The sequence below is a fragment of the Aquarana catesbeiana genome, linkage group LG04, assembly GCF_042186555.1.
Source record: "Aquarana catesbeiana isolate 2022-GZ linkage group LG04, ASM4218655v1, whole genome shotgun sequence".
Taxonomy (NCBI): Eukaryota; Metazoa; Chordata; class Amphibia; order Anura; family Ranidae; genus Aquarana; species Aquarana catesbeiana.
Genome location: NC_133327.1, coordinates 37854639 through 37871814, shown reverse-complemented (window position 1 = coordinate 37871814; position 17176 = coordinate 37854639). Strand labels below are relative to the sequence as shown.

At 43.3% G+C, this 17176-nt stretch overlaps 3 non-coding genes across 3 annotated transcripts; all 3 read right to left on the bottom strand.

Annotated features, from left to right (window-relative positions):
• Positions 1-6241: 6241 nt before the first annotated feature.
• Positions 6242-6313, bottom strand: TRNAQ-CUG (transfer RNA glutamine (anticodon CUG)). Its single transcript has one exon. It is a non-coding gene; the product is annotated as a tRNA-Gln (tRNA).
• An 8953-nt stretch (positions 6314-15266) lies between these two features.
• Positions 15267-15356, bottom strand: TRNAY-GUA (transfer RNA tyrosine (anticodon GUA)). The gene is given in 2 exon segments: positions 15267-15302; positions 15320-15356. It is a non-coding gene; the product is annotated as a tRNA-Tyr (tRNA).
• A 159-nt stretch (positions 15357-15515) lies between these two features.
• On the bottom strand, positions 15516-15587 carry TRNAG-UCC (transfer RNA glycine (anticodon UCC)). The gene has a single exon. It is a non-coding gene; the product is annotated as a tRNA-Gly (tRNA).
• Between the last annotated feature and the right edge of the window lie 1589 nt (positions 15588-17176).

Genomic DNA, 17176 nt, shown 5'->3' with positions numbered 1-17176 from the left:
TACATGTCTTAAAGGAACACACACCACAATATGGTTGCAGAGTTGTTCACTTGCATATTTTTTTATTTTTTTATTTTAAGGTGTTCATAATTTTCAAAATAAGTATCCACCTAGCCAGAAGTATGTAAGGGAGAACAGGCTAGTGTCTTATGCTGTGCAGCATGATCTGCATCACAAACATGTAAACCAGCCCCTAGTTCACTGTGTTCTGTTACTCCAAATACCCTCTCCGCTCCTTCCAAGACCTTCTGCCTGCTAGTGCTCTCATCACCTTCCCAGTAATGCATCTCAACCTCATTTCTCATGGAGTGGATCACATTATGATCTTTTGATCTATCTGATGTTCATTGTTGTAAGATCCTCACAGTTTATGGATTAAACTTCACAAGATCTGCAAGTGTCATCTGGATCGAATCACTGTCTGTTTATCCAGCTAAGATTGGGTTATCGATATCTCATCACAACTGTAAGTTACAGAGATCACAGTTTCAGTGCTTAGATTGAACAGGTAGAACAGGGCCCCATCTCCATTGAGGCCCATGTGCACTGCATACATTAGGGATACATTGCTACATATGTTGCCAGCTGTTACAAGTTAGTTTGAGTGAATGTTTGTTTTATAAAGCAGTGTGTAAACTGTTGACGCTATGTAAATGTGCTCTGACCATCGGGAGAAATGCGCTGATATACTGCCTTCCATGCTGTTTTGTGATGTTTCAACCACTTCCCCTCCAAAGAAATTTTTTTCTTTTCTCACACACACATATTAAAATGTGCATTTTTTGCTAAAACATGATTCAAAACTCCTGAATATTTTTATATTTAAATAGTGTGATTTTTTTTGTCATTTTAATTTACATTACATTTAACATTTTTAACACTTTTTCATTTTTGTACATTGGACTTTATTGCAATTATAAGGGGGCTATCAAGCCCATTGACCATGACTCATATAAAAGCGATCAGGTGGCTCCACAGTTGCCAAGATCACTTTCACAGAAAAGCTCTGACCTGGTTGATAAAAACCAAGATCAATATTCAACTTTGTTTAACCTCTCCTCTCTATGTTCCTAGAAATATCCAAAGAAGGTGCAAGATGGGCCTCATGGTTGTTTGGTTTTGGCACCAATGCACAAGTCCCTACCCCTACTCTAGCCCTGCTACAACAATGCCCCTCCTCCAGAGGCCAAACCCTCTGCAAGTATGTGCCCTGCTCCTTGCAAATTGCCTCCTCCACAACTTTCCCAGCCTTAGACCTTTATATCCCCAAGGAAGGAATGTTCACAGCTGCGCTTTACTTGTGGTGTTCAGGAAATGGTGTTCATTCACATCACAAGGATGTACATTCCGGAAGACACTTGACATTATACAGTCAATTACATATAGTGAATAAACCCAAACTAAAGTGCAGTGCTCATAGAACAAAACAGTAATGTCTCTGCGCTCTGAACCCACCTTTTTTAAGCCAATTGGAGCCTCAGGCGCTAATCATGTGCTTAAAAAAAACCTAGTTTGAATTAATGCATTCGGTATACCAACTGGAAGAAACTTCCCGTCCCAAGACTCCCTGGCCAATCGGGTCTCAGGAACAGCTTCCTGATTAGCCGGGAGGAGAATCAGGAAGACAATAGTGAATATTAATTTGCTATTGTCACACAACTGGGTGGGCTTAGTGCGCCCCAAACCCACCTTTTTTTAAAGGCTCTAATCAAGTGCTTAAAAAAACCCAGTTGGAATCAATGCGTCCAGCGACCTGCATGAGGATTAGGGGCCAGGCGCATGGATTAGGGGGGCGGCGCCCCTGCACCCTGTATGGATGGGCCCCCATTGGAACAAAAACAAAACTAATAACAGTCCAAAAGTTTGTCTCTATAATAGAATGTCCATGCAAACAAAAAAAGTCCACTAAGAATTAAAGATGAAATAATCTTCATATGGGGCAAAAAAACCTCCTCCATGTGAAAATAAAAATTCTATCCATACTCCCACACCAGTGCCCAAATTAAAGGCTTACTGAATCAGTATGACCCTAACAATGAGAAGTCATGTAGCTCAGATCCTTGATATTTGATGTCACCACTTCAAACCACCATATATCACGACAGCCACTCAGGGAAATGTGCATGAAAAAATTGAAACATAGTATAAAATTGATATTAACCAATATTTATTAAAAATAACACTACTGTTGCATGTATAAGCCTTGGAAGATGTTATTTCTGATGAAACATATAAGGCAGAGCCCACTCTCGTGACATCATCACGAAATCTGTAAGCTGTCTGCATATTCTTTTGGGGATTTTGACCGATATCTATAGATAGGTATATAGAGCCTTTAAAGGTGACTTCTCAAAGCGCTTTGCAAGGAAAATACACAGGATAATATAACATACGGGAAAAGGGGACAATTAAGTGAAAGCTTATCTAAAGAAAAACGTTTTTAGATTTGTTTTAAATGAGTTTAGAGAAGATGACACTCTGACGTTCCTAGGAAGTGAATTCCAGCGTTTTGGACATGGCAAAATCTTCACTTTTTTTGTTGCATGGACATTCTATGATAGACACACACTTTGGACTGTTATTAGTTTTGTTTTTGTTCTGTGAGCACTGCACTTGATATTACCATTTTGTACCTAGTGGTATGTTAGCTGCTGGTTTAGAAATTTTACCCTTTCAGCGCATTTGTTTAGTATTAAATCACATATTGTATACAGTCCGCAGTAGCCCCAAGTGAAAGCATGATCAGAACTTTATCAGCCATCTCTCTCCTCTACCTAGGGTCATTAGTACTCACAGATCTGCGCTCTCTGTAGTCACCTCCTTGCTAGGTACATCTCTCCCGGGAACCCCCCAGGGAAGCACCCTGACAGAGATCTCCAGCTGGCTAAAAGGCCTTTGCAAGGCCCCACCTTCGTAATGGACAGAATGCCTATAGTTTGCTTCTCCTACATACATGTCCACTCCACTTGGCCCCCTGCCCTGTCCAAGGCCTAAAGGTGCTGATTAAATCTTAATTAATGTGGGATGTTTGGCTCCCATGCCCCAAGAGACTGTATGCTCCTCCCTTCCTACTTTATATAATGATGCTGACTCACACCTGACATCACTGTGGGGGCGCTCTACCCAGTGGCGTATCATTCATGGGTGCAGGGTGTTAACTGCACATGGTCTCACCCACCCTGCACCCATGGATGATGAAACATGGATGGTGACATTTGATAGTCAGGGGTGATCGGTGAGGGGCAGTTACAAGAACTGATCTCCCTGTGTGGCTTTCAGTGAAGCAGCTGGCAGCCGCTTCTCCTCCTCTTCCTCCCGCAGGAGCCAGAGGAGGACACGGGGGCCCAGAGATTAAGGGAAATTTGATGGGCAGTCAGGGGGGGATCGGTGTGGCAGGTGGGGGCAGTTACAAGAACCAATCTGCTTGTGTGGCTTTCACTGAAGCAACTGAAAGCCGCGGGAGGGAGAGGAGGAGAAGCAGCTGTCAGTTGCTTCGCTGAAAGCCACACAGGGAGATTGGTTCTTGTAACTGCCCCCACCTGCTTACCCAAACTCAAATCACTGTGAAAAAAATTATTTAAGAAAAAAACAGAAGATAAAATAATGAAAACAAAAAACTACTGACACTGTCCACTGCTCTACTGACGCCGTCCACTGCCCCCCCAAGCATTGTGAAAATAATAATAATAAAAACAATGTAAAAAATAATAACAAATAATAATAAAAAAAATATATGAATAAAAAAAAAGGACTGACACCATCCATTGCTCTACTGACACTGCCCCAAAAAATCTTTGTGAAAAAAAATACAAAAATAAAACTGTAAAGAATTGTCAGGGCTGGGCTCAGCCCTTTCTTCTCAGAGCTCTAGTGCTCAGCTGTCGGTTAATTGCCAGTACGCTTCATTCCACAGTGACTCACCTGGTCTTCATTTCCTGCTCATCAGCTAGCAATGCTGGCTATTTAAACCGCCTGGATCAGATCTCCTGTGCCTTTGCCTGGTCAACATATCCGGATACTCTCTGCTGTGTTTTCCTGTAAAAGACTTTGCCTGGCTGACTTCCCTTCTGGTTCCTGATCCTGTTTGCTGCCTCTACTACGCTTATTTCTGGATTCCTGTTTCACTGGCTTTTTCTGAATACCCACTCTGGTTACCCAACTCTGGCTATGTTTCGACTACGTTTACTCTGTTTGTACCATTTTACCATTTTATTAAAAAGTTTGATTTTTACTGCACTTTTGTCTGATTCATGGTTTCTGACAAGAATAATAAAAAATAAAATAATGAACATAAAAAAACGTTGACAGTGTCTATTGCTCTTCTAACACCATCCTGCATATACTACCCATCTCTATACACACCGCCCCCTCTCCTGCACATACTACCCACTGCCGTACACTTCGCACTCCTCTCTTGCACATACTAACCACCGCCACACACTCCGCACTCTTCTCCTGCACATACTACCCTCCACCATACACTTCATGCTCCTCTCCTGCACATACCACCCACCACCATACACTCCACACCCCTCTCCTAACATTCTACCCACTGCCGTACACACTGTACATTCCTTATTTAACTTTACCACATTCTGCTATGTAAATCATCTCAGACTCTATTTAATCACACCTCCTTTAAGCCACACTGAATATTTAGTGTAATTTAAATTTAAAATGCCCACTTTTCACGTGCCGCAATATTACTTTTAGCACCACCTGGGGCCCATTTTTGATTTTGCATACGGGCCCACTAATTTCATGATACGCCCCTGGCTCTACCTAAGAGGGCCTGCCACCTGAAGACATTGTCTGCTGTAACCAGACACTATACTGGTACAGAGCTACCTAGTGGCAAAGTGGATAACTGAACCTGCCTACAAGGTAAACTAGTTAAAGTGCCAGACCATTATACCAATGGAAAGAGGGTCAGAAGATGAGTATCATATAAGGTTCCAGGAACCTGGCCCAGAAGGGTGGGGAGGGTGTTGTATTTAAGTTCACCATTTCATTTTTTGAGAGATTAGTAGATTACTCTTTCAAACCTTTTCCTCTATTTTACATTTAAGCATAGTGCAGTGGTCAGTTCACACTCTCCAAATGCAAGCTTCATGCATTTCTAAAATTAGAGTCGTATTTTCCCACCTTTTCCACCTGAAGCTGTCAGACATGTAGAGCTCATAAATCGCACGCTAAATTTGGAAGCTTCACAGCCATGGCTTATGTTATTACAAGCAGGATGTCTAACAACACTGAAGAAATGGCTGCACTCCAAGATCCATCAAAATTCTTGTTTAATAAACGAACATCCCAAGTGTTACAAACAGTTCAAATGGTAGACGCGTTTCACACACTAACAGGTGCACTTATTCATTACCAAGCAGGATGTCTGTGTAACAAATTTTGCAACAGGTTAAAAAAAAGCAAAACTGTATATGGTGAGGCATGATCCCAAACGTACTAAAAAACAGATTAAGGGTTTACTTACATATTTTCCACTCAACCACAGCAACCAAACAGAGGGTTGGTACATGTCTTACTTTTTTGTTTTTCTTTGGATTCCACATCAGAAAACTGTTGTCTTCAGTAATATGCACAAAGCTTTCAATGGAAAAATAAAAACAAGAGAGTACATCCTTGTTGAAGTGAATGAACTACTTAATATCTCCATTGCTCCGTCTCTGAGAGTGTGCCTGTGTGGGTTGGTGGAGGAACTGGTGCCCAGGGTGGCTGAGAGGACCTTGTTGGGTCTCTTACTGTTCTATGCCAGGAAATCCAGGAAGTGACGGGCTCCACCATCTATTGATTTATGCAAAACGCTTGTAAATAATGTGATACCCTTATACAAAGACACCTATATACATAGAGGTTGCCCAAAAAAGTATAATAGAGTGTCGTCTAAGTGGTTGGCTGAACCCTTTACAGCTGCAGGTGACTAAGTCGCTCCTCGGACACTTGACGGCCTCCCTTGCAGATCCAAGTGATTAGCCCTTCATAGTATAAGGTTTCCTGAGCGATCTTCATGTCGGTTCAACCCTGGAGTATGGGCCCTACCGGCTAGTTGATGTTGGTCGCTTATGGTATATCTATCTATATATCTGTCTGACATTCCTATGTGATATACTTCTTCTTAGGGACCCCTGCGTGGGCCCTCTCTGTGGTACTAGAGCCAGGTTTTGGTTGTGCTAATGTACATTTGTGTTGTTTGTTTTATTACAAAAAAAAATAAAAAAAAAACAAAAGGTCCCACCGAGATTTGAACTCGGATCGCTGGATTCAGAGTCCAGAGTGCTAACCATTACACCATGGAACCTCATACTCATATGTGCTCAGGAGGACTATGGGAGATCATGAAGAGTGTGTAGATAAATTACATAAATGTACAGTGTGTCACAGAAGTCTCTTAGCAGTCAAAATTGTTATAGCAGATATTCAGAACAGTGTGTGTTTCCTTTTAAAAAACAAATGGTGGCAGCTATTTGGTGTGTATACAAGGTTAACAGTGGTAAACCAAGTAAAACAAGCCCAGTGATGGTCACTTCTGTTACAGAAAGAGGAAGAATAAAGGACCTACTGGTAGAATCAACAGGTAATAAATGTGCTGTTACACTTGTTGTATGATAATATAATGCAATGCATAGTCATGGTTATGTTCATATTGCCAGAGGCAGCCCATTCATATGGGGCGCAGGGGCGCCGCCCCCCTAATCCATGCACCTGGCCCCTAATCTACATGCAGGGTGACGGACGCAGGGATTCTATTGTTTTTTTTTTAAGCACGTGATTAGAGCCAGGCTCCTATTGGCCTAAAAAAAGGGTGAGCCCACCCACTTGTATGACAATAGCAAAGTAATATTCACTATTGTCTTCCTGCTTCTCCTCCCGGCCAAACAGGAAGTGGGTCTTAAGACCCAATTGGCCGAGAGGAGAAGCGACCATATTAGGAGGAGACAAAGGGGTAAGCGGCCGAAGCTGCCCGCGGCCTGGATGGGATAAGTGCAGGGCTGATGGACAATCAACCGAGCGTTGGGGGGTTTGATCGACTGACCAACACGGGGTGGGGGTTTTGACCAACCGACTGACCAACCAAGTTACGGGGGGGTTTTACTGACTGAACAGGGGGGGTCGGGTGGTGTGTTTGCCACCCGCAACACCCCCAAAAATTAGAGCACCAGCTGCCACTGCATATTACTGAGAATTGAGAATCTACTGTACATAGTTAATTTCCTAAGCCATTGTTTATTTGGCCTCTGTATAGTTGGTTAATATACTGCCATCTTGTGATTATTTTGGTTATTTTCTGCATTCCGCCCATGTGCGATGTATTTCCTCTTCCTTATCACTGTATGTATAGGATAAGAGATGACCGCTTGTCTTTAGGCCTCATGTAATCTACTCTCATCAGGGAACACAATACCATGTTTTGACCTGCAAATACCATCCTTTTATTCATCTGCCACATCTCAGTATTGTTGGGTAACAGAGTATTGTTGGGTAACAGAGTATTGTTGGGTAACAGAGTATTGTGGTGTAACAGTATTGTTGGGTAACTGAGTATTGTGGTGTAACAGTATTGTTGGGTAACTGAGTATTGTTGAGTACTGTTGAGGAACTGAGTATAGTTGAGTATTGTTGAGTACCTGAGTACTGTTGAGTACTGCAGAGTAACTGTGTGTGACTGAATACTGAGGAGTAACTGTGTGCTGAGAAATGAGAGTCAGGAACCTAGATATCATTTAATCAGAGTATAATTCCCAATCCCCAGTAATTAGTGGGTATGATGCCCGGCGGGTGTGGAGATGCGACTCGGTGCACATCTTGTGGCATGTATGTGTTCCTCGATCATCCGATTGAGGGAAAATATTGCTGAGCAAAATGTAAGCACGTTGCTTCCCTGTAAGCCCGGGTCCTGAATCTGGGGAAGCAACTGGCAACACCGAGAAGAATCTCCATTCTAAAGGAGAGTTGGAACGTACCCAGCATGTGCTGGCAGGGGCCAGCACAGAGGTGGGCGGAGACAAAGAGGTGCATGCACCAGAACAGAGTAGATGGGTGACAGTCAGGAAGGGTAGAGAAGGGTAGAGGGGAAAGTGTCAGAGAGGCCGGTCTTGGGCTCGAACATCCCAATAAATATGCCCTGTTGCGTAATGTTGCAGAAACCAATCAGGGATCATCATTGCCTGAGCAGAGTGATGACCCTAGCTGCCAGGGGAAAAACTCCTCCAGTGAGGGCGGGGGTAATGCCAAGGCTAAGGAAAGACAGATTCTGGTGGTAGGGGACTCATTTATTAGGACAGAGAAGGCTATCTGTCAAAAAGACCAGAAGCATTAAACTGTATGCTGTTTACCGGATGCTCGGGTTTGGCACATCACGGATCTGGTGGACAGATTATTAGGTAGGGCTGTCATGGTACACATTGGCACCAGAGAGGCAGCGGGAGACTAGGGAAGTTAACAAGTGGCTGAGGAGCTGGTGTAGAAAGGAGGGGTTTGGGTTCCTGGAGAACTGGGCTGACTCCTCAGTCGGTTACTGGCTCTTTAGCAAGGATAGATTGCACCTAAATGGGGAGGGTGCAGCTCGGCTGGGAGACAAGATGGCCGAAAACTTAGAGGGGATTTTAAACTAGGTCATGGGGGAGGGTCCAGATGTAGAGATAGCCAGCATGGAACAAGGTTCAGAGGGTAGTATTGGTGGCATTAGTGGTGGGGTGACTAGAGTACCTAAACCCAAGGTAAGTAACTTGACAAATCCAAATTACAGCCTCAAAACAACCAACAAGGAGATAGTATGCCACCAGACAAAACTATGAGGCTTGTACATGAATGCTAGAAGTCTGGCTGACAAGATGGGAGAAATGGAGCTGCTGATTTACGAGGAAGATTTAGATTTTATGGGAATTTCAGAGACATGGTTTACCAGCTCTCATGATTGGCTGGCAACCATTCAGGGGTATTCCCTATATCGCAAAGATAGGGAGTGTAAAAAAGGAGGAGGGGTATGCCTGTATATCAAGAATGAAGTGCAAGTGAATGTGAGGGACGACATCACTAATGGAGCAAGGGAGGAAGTGGAATTTAAGGGTGCAATCAGGGCAGCTAAGATAGAACATGAAAGGCACATAGCGGAGGAGAGTAAAAAATTCCAAGAAAATCTTTAAGTATATAAATAGTAAGAAAGGGAAGCCAGAACATATTGACCCCATAAGGGATGGTGAAGAGAATATGGTTAAAAAAGAAATGGGGGGATACAGTCACCAAAATGGTAATGTTAGTCTTCATAACACGTCACAGGAAACACCCTCATGGCTAAACAGAAGACAGAATTCGAAATAGACTTAACATAAATAAGTCACCGGGACCAGATGGCTTGCACCCGAGGGTCCTTAAAGCAGAGGTCCACCCACCGCTGCAAAATTTAAAAGCCAGCAGCTACACATGCTGCTGGCTTTTAATAATAGGACACTTACCTGTCCTGGAGTCCAGCGATGTCAGCACCGCAGCTAATGTTTCCATCAGCTGTCAGGTGCTATCACTGCCATTGTGGGTAAGGGAACCTGTCAGTGTAGCCTTATGGCTTCACACCAGGAACCTTACAGCACATGCGTGAGGCTCCGTTCCTGTCTCCTACTGGCCCGGCGGCAGGGGAAGGAGGAGGAAGCTGAGCGGAGACGTCAATGGCCGCGGCTGTGGCTCCCAGAAGTGTAAACAGGATATCTGTCAAAGACAGGTATCCGCTCCCCCCTCCCCCCAAAAGGTGCCAAATGTGGAACTGGAGGGGGCAGGAGACAAATGAGCGGAAGTTCCACTTTTGGGTGGAACTCCGCTTATAGGGACTCAGTCAAGTGATAGCCAGACCATTGTTCCTAATTTTTATGGACAGTTTACTGACTGGAATAGTACCAGCTGATTGGAGAAAAGCCAACATAAAACCAATATTTAAAAAGGGGCTGAGATATATCCCTGGTAACTACAGACCAGTCAGCCTAACATCAATAGTCTGCAAGCTATTGAAGCGGATGATCAGGGACTATATACAAGATTTCAGTAATGAAAACTGTATCATTAGCAGTAATCAGCATGGATTCATGAAGAATTGTTCTTGCCAGACGAATCTATCAACCTTCTATGAAGAAGTGAGCTACCATCTAGATAAAAGAAGGGCTGTGAATGTGGTGTATCTTGATTTTGCAAAGGCATTCCCCACAAACACTTACTGTACAGATGGTCTGTCGGCATGGACCATAGGGTGAGTACATGGATTGAAAAATGGCTACAGGGGTAAGTCCAAAGGGTGGTGATAAATGGGGTGTAATCAGAATGGTCTGGTGTGGAAAGTGGGATCCCCCAGGGTTCTGTCCTGGGACCAATCCTTTTTAATTTTATTCATAAACGATCTGGAGGATCATATTTGCAGATGATACAAAGCTAAGCAGGGCAATAACTTCTCCGCAGGATGTGGAAACCTTGCAAGAAGATCTAAACAAATTAATGGGGTGGGCAACTACATGGCAAATGAGGTTTAATGTTCAAAAATGTAAAGTAATGTATTTGGTTGCCAAAAATATGAATGCAATTTACACTGGGGGAATCTAGGATGGAAAACGACATGGGGATCCTAGCAAAAAATGGAAAGGTGAAAAAACTCACAACTCCCCTCTGGTCCCTGATGCATGATTCTTATATGTTTCTCACTCTCTGCCACCTTTCCAAACAGTATAACAGTCTGGCACTTTAAAATATCACTACATACACTGGGGACTGTGTAACGGCATAATGCTAGCAACAACGAAGGTCCAGTAATTAGCTCTGGCCACCTGATCAACTGACCAATCATTTTGTTTTCTTATAGGATGGTGTCCTGAACCAATGCAGAAATTTTCTTTGGTCAATGTGGTCACATGGTCATTGCTGACCAATGAGCTCTTGCCAATGCAAGCAATATGCTATACTGCCCCAGTGCTGTTTTGTGAAGTTTTTTAAGTCCTGGTCCATTATATCAACTGGAGAAGGCATCAGAGGATGAGGATCATATAAGGTACATGCAGCTGGTAATGATGATGTGGATTTTACTGCAGTGATATGCTGGCTCCACCTAATTCTTCTCCCCAGCCAGTGCACCGCAGGATGAAAAAAAATTATGGATGGACAAAAGAACATTAAAAAATATTCAAAACACTGTATGTATATAGATACAATATATTTTAACACTCATAATGAATGAATGAATGAATGAATGAATGAATGAATGATTTGTAAAGCGCTGCAAATGCGAACTGAATCGCCTCAAGGTAAGAAGCATTGGTTTTTAACCACTTCAGCCCCGGAAGGATTTACCCCCTTCCTGACCAGAGCACTTTTTACAATTTGGCTCTGCGTCACTTTAACTGCTAATTGCGCGGTCATGCAATGCTGTACCCAAACAAAATTTGCATCCTTTTCTTCCCACAAATAGAGCTTTCTTTTGATGGTATTTGATCACCTCTGCGGTTTTTATTTTTTGCGCTATAAATGGAAAATAAAACGGCATAAATTTTTGATTTCACTCCTCACTACCTATCACAGTTTTGAAGGCCATAAAATGCCCAGATGGCACAAAACCTCCCAAATGAACCCATTTTGGAAAGTAGACAACCCAAGCTATTTGCTGAGAGGCATGTTGAGTCCATGGAATATTTTATATTTTGACACAAGTTGCGGGAAAGTGACAATTTTTTTTTTCCCCACAAAGTTGTCACTAAATGATATATTGCTCACACAGGCCATGGGCATATGTGGAATTGCACCCCAAAATACATTTAGCTGCTTCTCCTGAGTATGGGGATACCACATGTGTGGGACTTTTTGGGAGCCTAGCCGCGTACGGGGCCCTGAAAACCAATCACCGACTTCAGGATTTCTAAGGGCGTAAATGTTTGATTTCACTCTTCACTGCCTATCACAGTTTCGGAGGCCATGGAATGCCCAGGTGGCACAAACCCCCCAAATGACCCCATTTTGGAAAGTAGACACCCCAAGCTATTTGCTGAGAGGCATGGTGAGTATTTTGCAGCTCTCATTTGTTTTTGAAAATGAAGAAAGACAAGAAAAAAAAAAAATTTTGTGACAAAAAGTGAGGTCTGCAAAATACTCACTATACCTCTCAGCAAATAGCTTGGGGTGTCTACTTTCCAAAATAGGGTCATTTGAGGGGGGGGGGGGGTTGTGCCACCTGGGCATTCCATGGCCTCCGAAACTGTGATAGGCAATGAAGAGTGAAATCAAAAATTTCCGCCCTTAGAAAGCCTGAAGGCGGTGCTTGGTTTTTGGGGTCCCGTACACGGTTAGGCTCCCAAAAAGTCTCACACATGTGGTATCCCCATACTCAGGAGAAGCAACAGAATGTATTTTGGGGTGTAATTTCACATATTCCCATGGCATGTTTGAGCAATATATCATTTAGTGACAACTTTGTGCAAAAAAAAAATTTGTCTTTTTCCCGCAACTTGTGTCACAATATAAAATATTCCATAGACTCGACATGCCTCTCAGAAAATAGCTTGGGGTGTCTACTGCTGGGGACGCTAGTATAGATCTGATCAGATCAGATATTGATTTGTTCAGATACTATACCACTAAGGGAGGTGTACAGTGCGTGCATGGGTGTTAGTGGTACTGGCGCTAACCTGACGCTGCTTGGGGCTGGTGCTTGCCAGTTCACCAAAACACTACCAAAAAAACTGTTAGCGATCGCAGGGATCAGGCCTGACTCTGCAAATGCTGCAGTTATGCGTTTAGTGTTTTGTAAGTGACAGTGATCGATCGATACTGCACTTGGGTGGGCTGGGCTGGGCGGAGGGGCAAAACGCAGGTGCTAGCAGGTATCTGGGCTGATCCCGCTAACACTGCGTTTTTGGGAACCCTAAACTGCTGGGGACGCTAGTATAGATCTGATCGGATCAGATATTGATCCGTTCAGATACTATACCACTAAGGGAGGCGTATGCTGCGTGCATGGGTGTTAGCGGTACTGGCGCTAACCTGACGCTGCCTGGGGCGACGCATACCACCGCCGGGCGATCAGGGGGCTAAACCTTTATTAGGTAATAAACGGCGGGTGCCCTGACACTATAAAAAATAAACAAACTAACCAGCGTCACCTATAACAGTTATACGGTGATCACTGGTGAAAGGGTTATCTAGGGGGCAATCAAGGGGTTAAAACTTTATTAGGTAGTATATGGGGGTCCCTGACGCTATAAAATGCTGACAGCGAACCTATATATTTACCTCCCTAACTAGCGTCACCAGTGACACTAATACAGCGATCAAAAAAATGATCGCTTAGTGACACTGGCGACGGGGGGTAATCAAGGGGTTAAAACTTTGTTAGTGGGGTACCCTAGACCTAAAGGGGGCTAACACTAACTGCCCTACCACACTAACTGTCACAAAATGCAGTAATCAGAAAAAAAAAAACTGCTTGGTGTCAGTGTGACGGGGGGAGGGGTGATTAGGGGGTGATCAGGGGGTGATGGGGGGTGTAATGTGTGCATGGCATGTTCTACTGTGTGTGTAGTGTTTGTGCACTCACATTGATGTCTTCTCTCCTCGGCGCCGGAATGGAAAATACCGAGCCGAGGAGAGATGACATAATTTCCTCTGCTGCTGTTTACTATACAGCAGCAGAGGAATGATTTCATTGGCCGGGAGCAATCGCGAGGGGGTGGCCACGAATGGATGGCCTCCCCCTCACCTCCGATTGCCGGGGGAGAAATGCCGACCACCTAGGGCACCGGGGGGGGTGTCCGATTGGACCCCCCGCCCGCGGGAGGCAAGTAACATACCTGTACGTTACTTTGCCTGCCCGTGCCATTCTGCCAACGTATATCGTCGTGAGGCGGTCGGCAAGTGGTTAAAGGCCTCACCACAAGTCTAAAGAGTATATTGGCTTTTATTCACTGGTCAATATATGTCCAAATCTCTGCCCACCACCATTATGCGTTATTGCAGAGATATGAACCGCAAGGGCTACAAACTTGTGCTTTAAAAGCTACATAGGGCTTTGGCTCTCTCTTAAATACAGTGGTTACTGAAGGGCTTATCCAATCAGCCTGAAGCCCAACACACCAACTGTCTTAGCCTCTGCCCAAATTTGAACTAGTTGCTTAATTGCCTAACAGATCATGTTCAAAGCAAACTTGCTATGAGAAACATGAGGTCTCCTATCCCCTTCTTAGAAAGACCATGTGCTCCACCAGAAACAAAATCCATTAGTGAAAAAAGTAAACTGATCAAGAACCCAACATGTTTCACCAAAAGAGCTTCATTAAGTTTAATGTGTATGACTAGCCCAAATTTTGAAAGTTTGTATTTTTGTTTTCCTTAGCCCATCCTGAAGCCTCTCCTATCTGTGGGTGTTTCTTTAAGCCACTCCTAAAAGTGACAATTATGTGCTCTACTGGGCAGGGCTGTGTGCATCTATTGAAATACAGCACATGGCAAGCCATGCACCTGCTTCTTTCTCCCTCATTCTGACAAACAAATGCAGTAGCCAAATGGCTGCTTACACTTACCTCCCATCTGCAAGCAGGCAGTTTGGGGAATGGTTTAGAGAGTGAAGGACCCAGTGGCAGTGGCAAGGACAGCAGGTAAGCATTTGTGTATAGTGGGATGTGAATGTACTGGGGTTGTTTTTTTTATTTTAATTCTGTGAACTCATTAAGGTAAATGATGTATAGCCTTTAGTACTACTTTAAAGTAAAATTCCAGCATAAACCTATCTAGTCTTAAAAATGTCCTCTCCCCCTCCTAAAACCTATGCTGGAACCTGTTTAAAAAAAGATGTATGAACTTTGGTGCAGTCACATGTTTCAGTCCTCTGTGTCAGCCAGCAGCGGCTGCAGGGGAGAGGAGAGAGCACCGACAACAAACGGGCCATAAAGGCCTATGGGTGATGTCACCGCTCCAGGCTTTACTAGCTGTTGTTGAACACTCTCTCCTCTCCCCTGCAGCTACTGCTGGATGACACTGGGGGATCTCGTGACTGGACTGGAGCAGGCTGAAAATAGGTAAGTATATACAAGTTAGCTAACATAGCTGTTAGGTTTTTGCTGGATTTCTACCTTAAGAAAACAAATTTACAGGTATGAACGCTCCATTATAGGACCTTTGTTTTTGTGTGCCATTCCTGTCACATGTTTATTTGAGTTTAAAAAGTAAATAAAACAAAATGATACAAGTAAATATAGATAAAATCTTGCTGGTTTCTAGTTAAGAGGATAAAAATGTCCTTCGAGCCGGAATTGAACCAGCGACCTAAGGATTTCTGTGTGATTTTCCTCTACAGTCCTCCGCTCTACCAACTGAGCTATCGAAGGAGTTGAATGGCCTGTAGGTGTCATTGCTTATACAATTAGTTTATTATAAATATTTATGTATTAACGTGTATTGTTAGATAATAAGGATAACTTTAATAGATTTAATCATTTGAAAAGAAACTATAAAATGTTATCAATAAAAGGAAATAAAAATTTAATTGCGTTGGCCGGGAATCGAACCCGGGTCAACTGCTTGGAAGGCAGCTATGCTCACCACTATACCACCAACGCTTGATATTGTAGAGTAATGGCATCACAAAATCTTCTGAGGACATGCTAAGCAAAGCATAGATCTTAGAAATCATCCAAGGCAGGGGTTAGTCTCCATCGCAGTATGACTCGAATATAGTTAGTTGGCGCTGATAATTTATCAGTGATCCCAAGGACCTAAAGAAGTGATGTAGCTGCAACACCTGCCAGAGGTTTATTTCATACCGCCCCCCAGGGTGCATCAATGTGGCGACCGTGGGACAATTCTCATGATCCAAAAAGTGCAATGCCTGAAAACAGCCCTTCTCTATTAGGTTATAAACGCACCTAATTCCATGCCTGGAGGGAAACTAGGGTTTCCCAATATTGGGAACAAGGGCGATTGCATCATGGAAAATTTAGGGTTCCGACAAAATCCAGATCCCATTCGCAGTGTAGGGCCTATAATAGGATGTGTTTTAAGAGGGGCGGGTAGAGCTGCATAGTACCAAGGTGCTCTACACCGAGGTATCGGACTAGATTGTTGTTCTATGTCTATCCAAAGTTTGATTCCTTTATGTCTGCACCAGTCGATCATTCTGCCCAGATGGACCGCTTGATAATATTTAAATGTGTCTGGGGCAGCTACACCGCCAAAGCACTTGGGTAACATCAAAAGGCATCTACTAATCCTGGGATGTTTATTCGCCCATATAAATTTAGTAAAAAGAGTGCGGATTTGACGAAAGAAAACTGCTGGGATAGCGATAGGTAATGCCTGAAAAAGGTACAAGAATTTTGGCAAAATACTCATTTTAATGATATTGCATTGGCCAAACCATGAGTGTAGCCCCTGATGCCATTTATTCAATAAAGATCGTACTGTGTTATATAGCGGTGGGAAGTTTACTGCAAAAGTATTGCCTAAATTTGATGGTATATATGCACCCAAGTATTTTAACATGGATGTCACCCATTTGAATTTAAAATTGGGTTGTATAATACCACGCTCTGATTGAGGGAGTGCCACTCCCATAGCTTCCGATTTGGTATAATTTATTTTTACATTTGAAAGAGCTCCATAGCCTTCAAACTCCTTCATAAGGTTAGGCAATGAAATGAGGAAAATGTTATACTTACCTAACACTAATTTTCCTTTCCTGATGCAAGCATGACAGCATATATGTATGGGTAGGCTCCGCCCCTGCCCTATCACAGGACCGGTTATACTAAAAGATTAGGTCTCCTCCCTACCTCCAGTATTCTCAAAATTTTGTATCACTGCGAGGCCTTTCGTTTTTTCATTTTATTTACACACATATATATATATATTTTTTTTTTTTTTTTACGGGAGGGACCCCTATATGCTGTCATGCTTGCATCAGGAAAGGAAAATTACCATTAGGTAAGTGAAAAATTTTCCTCATTCCTGACACAGCATGACAGCATATACGTATAGGTTGTACCAAATCACCAGACGATAAGGGTGGGTACTGTTGGAGTGTTTGAGGATTAGATCTATCCCCACTAACGAATGAGATGTATTATAGTTAAGGCTGCTGGTCCATAAGAATGGACCTCCAGCGTATTGAATGTAGACCAGGTCTTAGTTTACATATTAACTCTGGTGG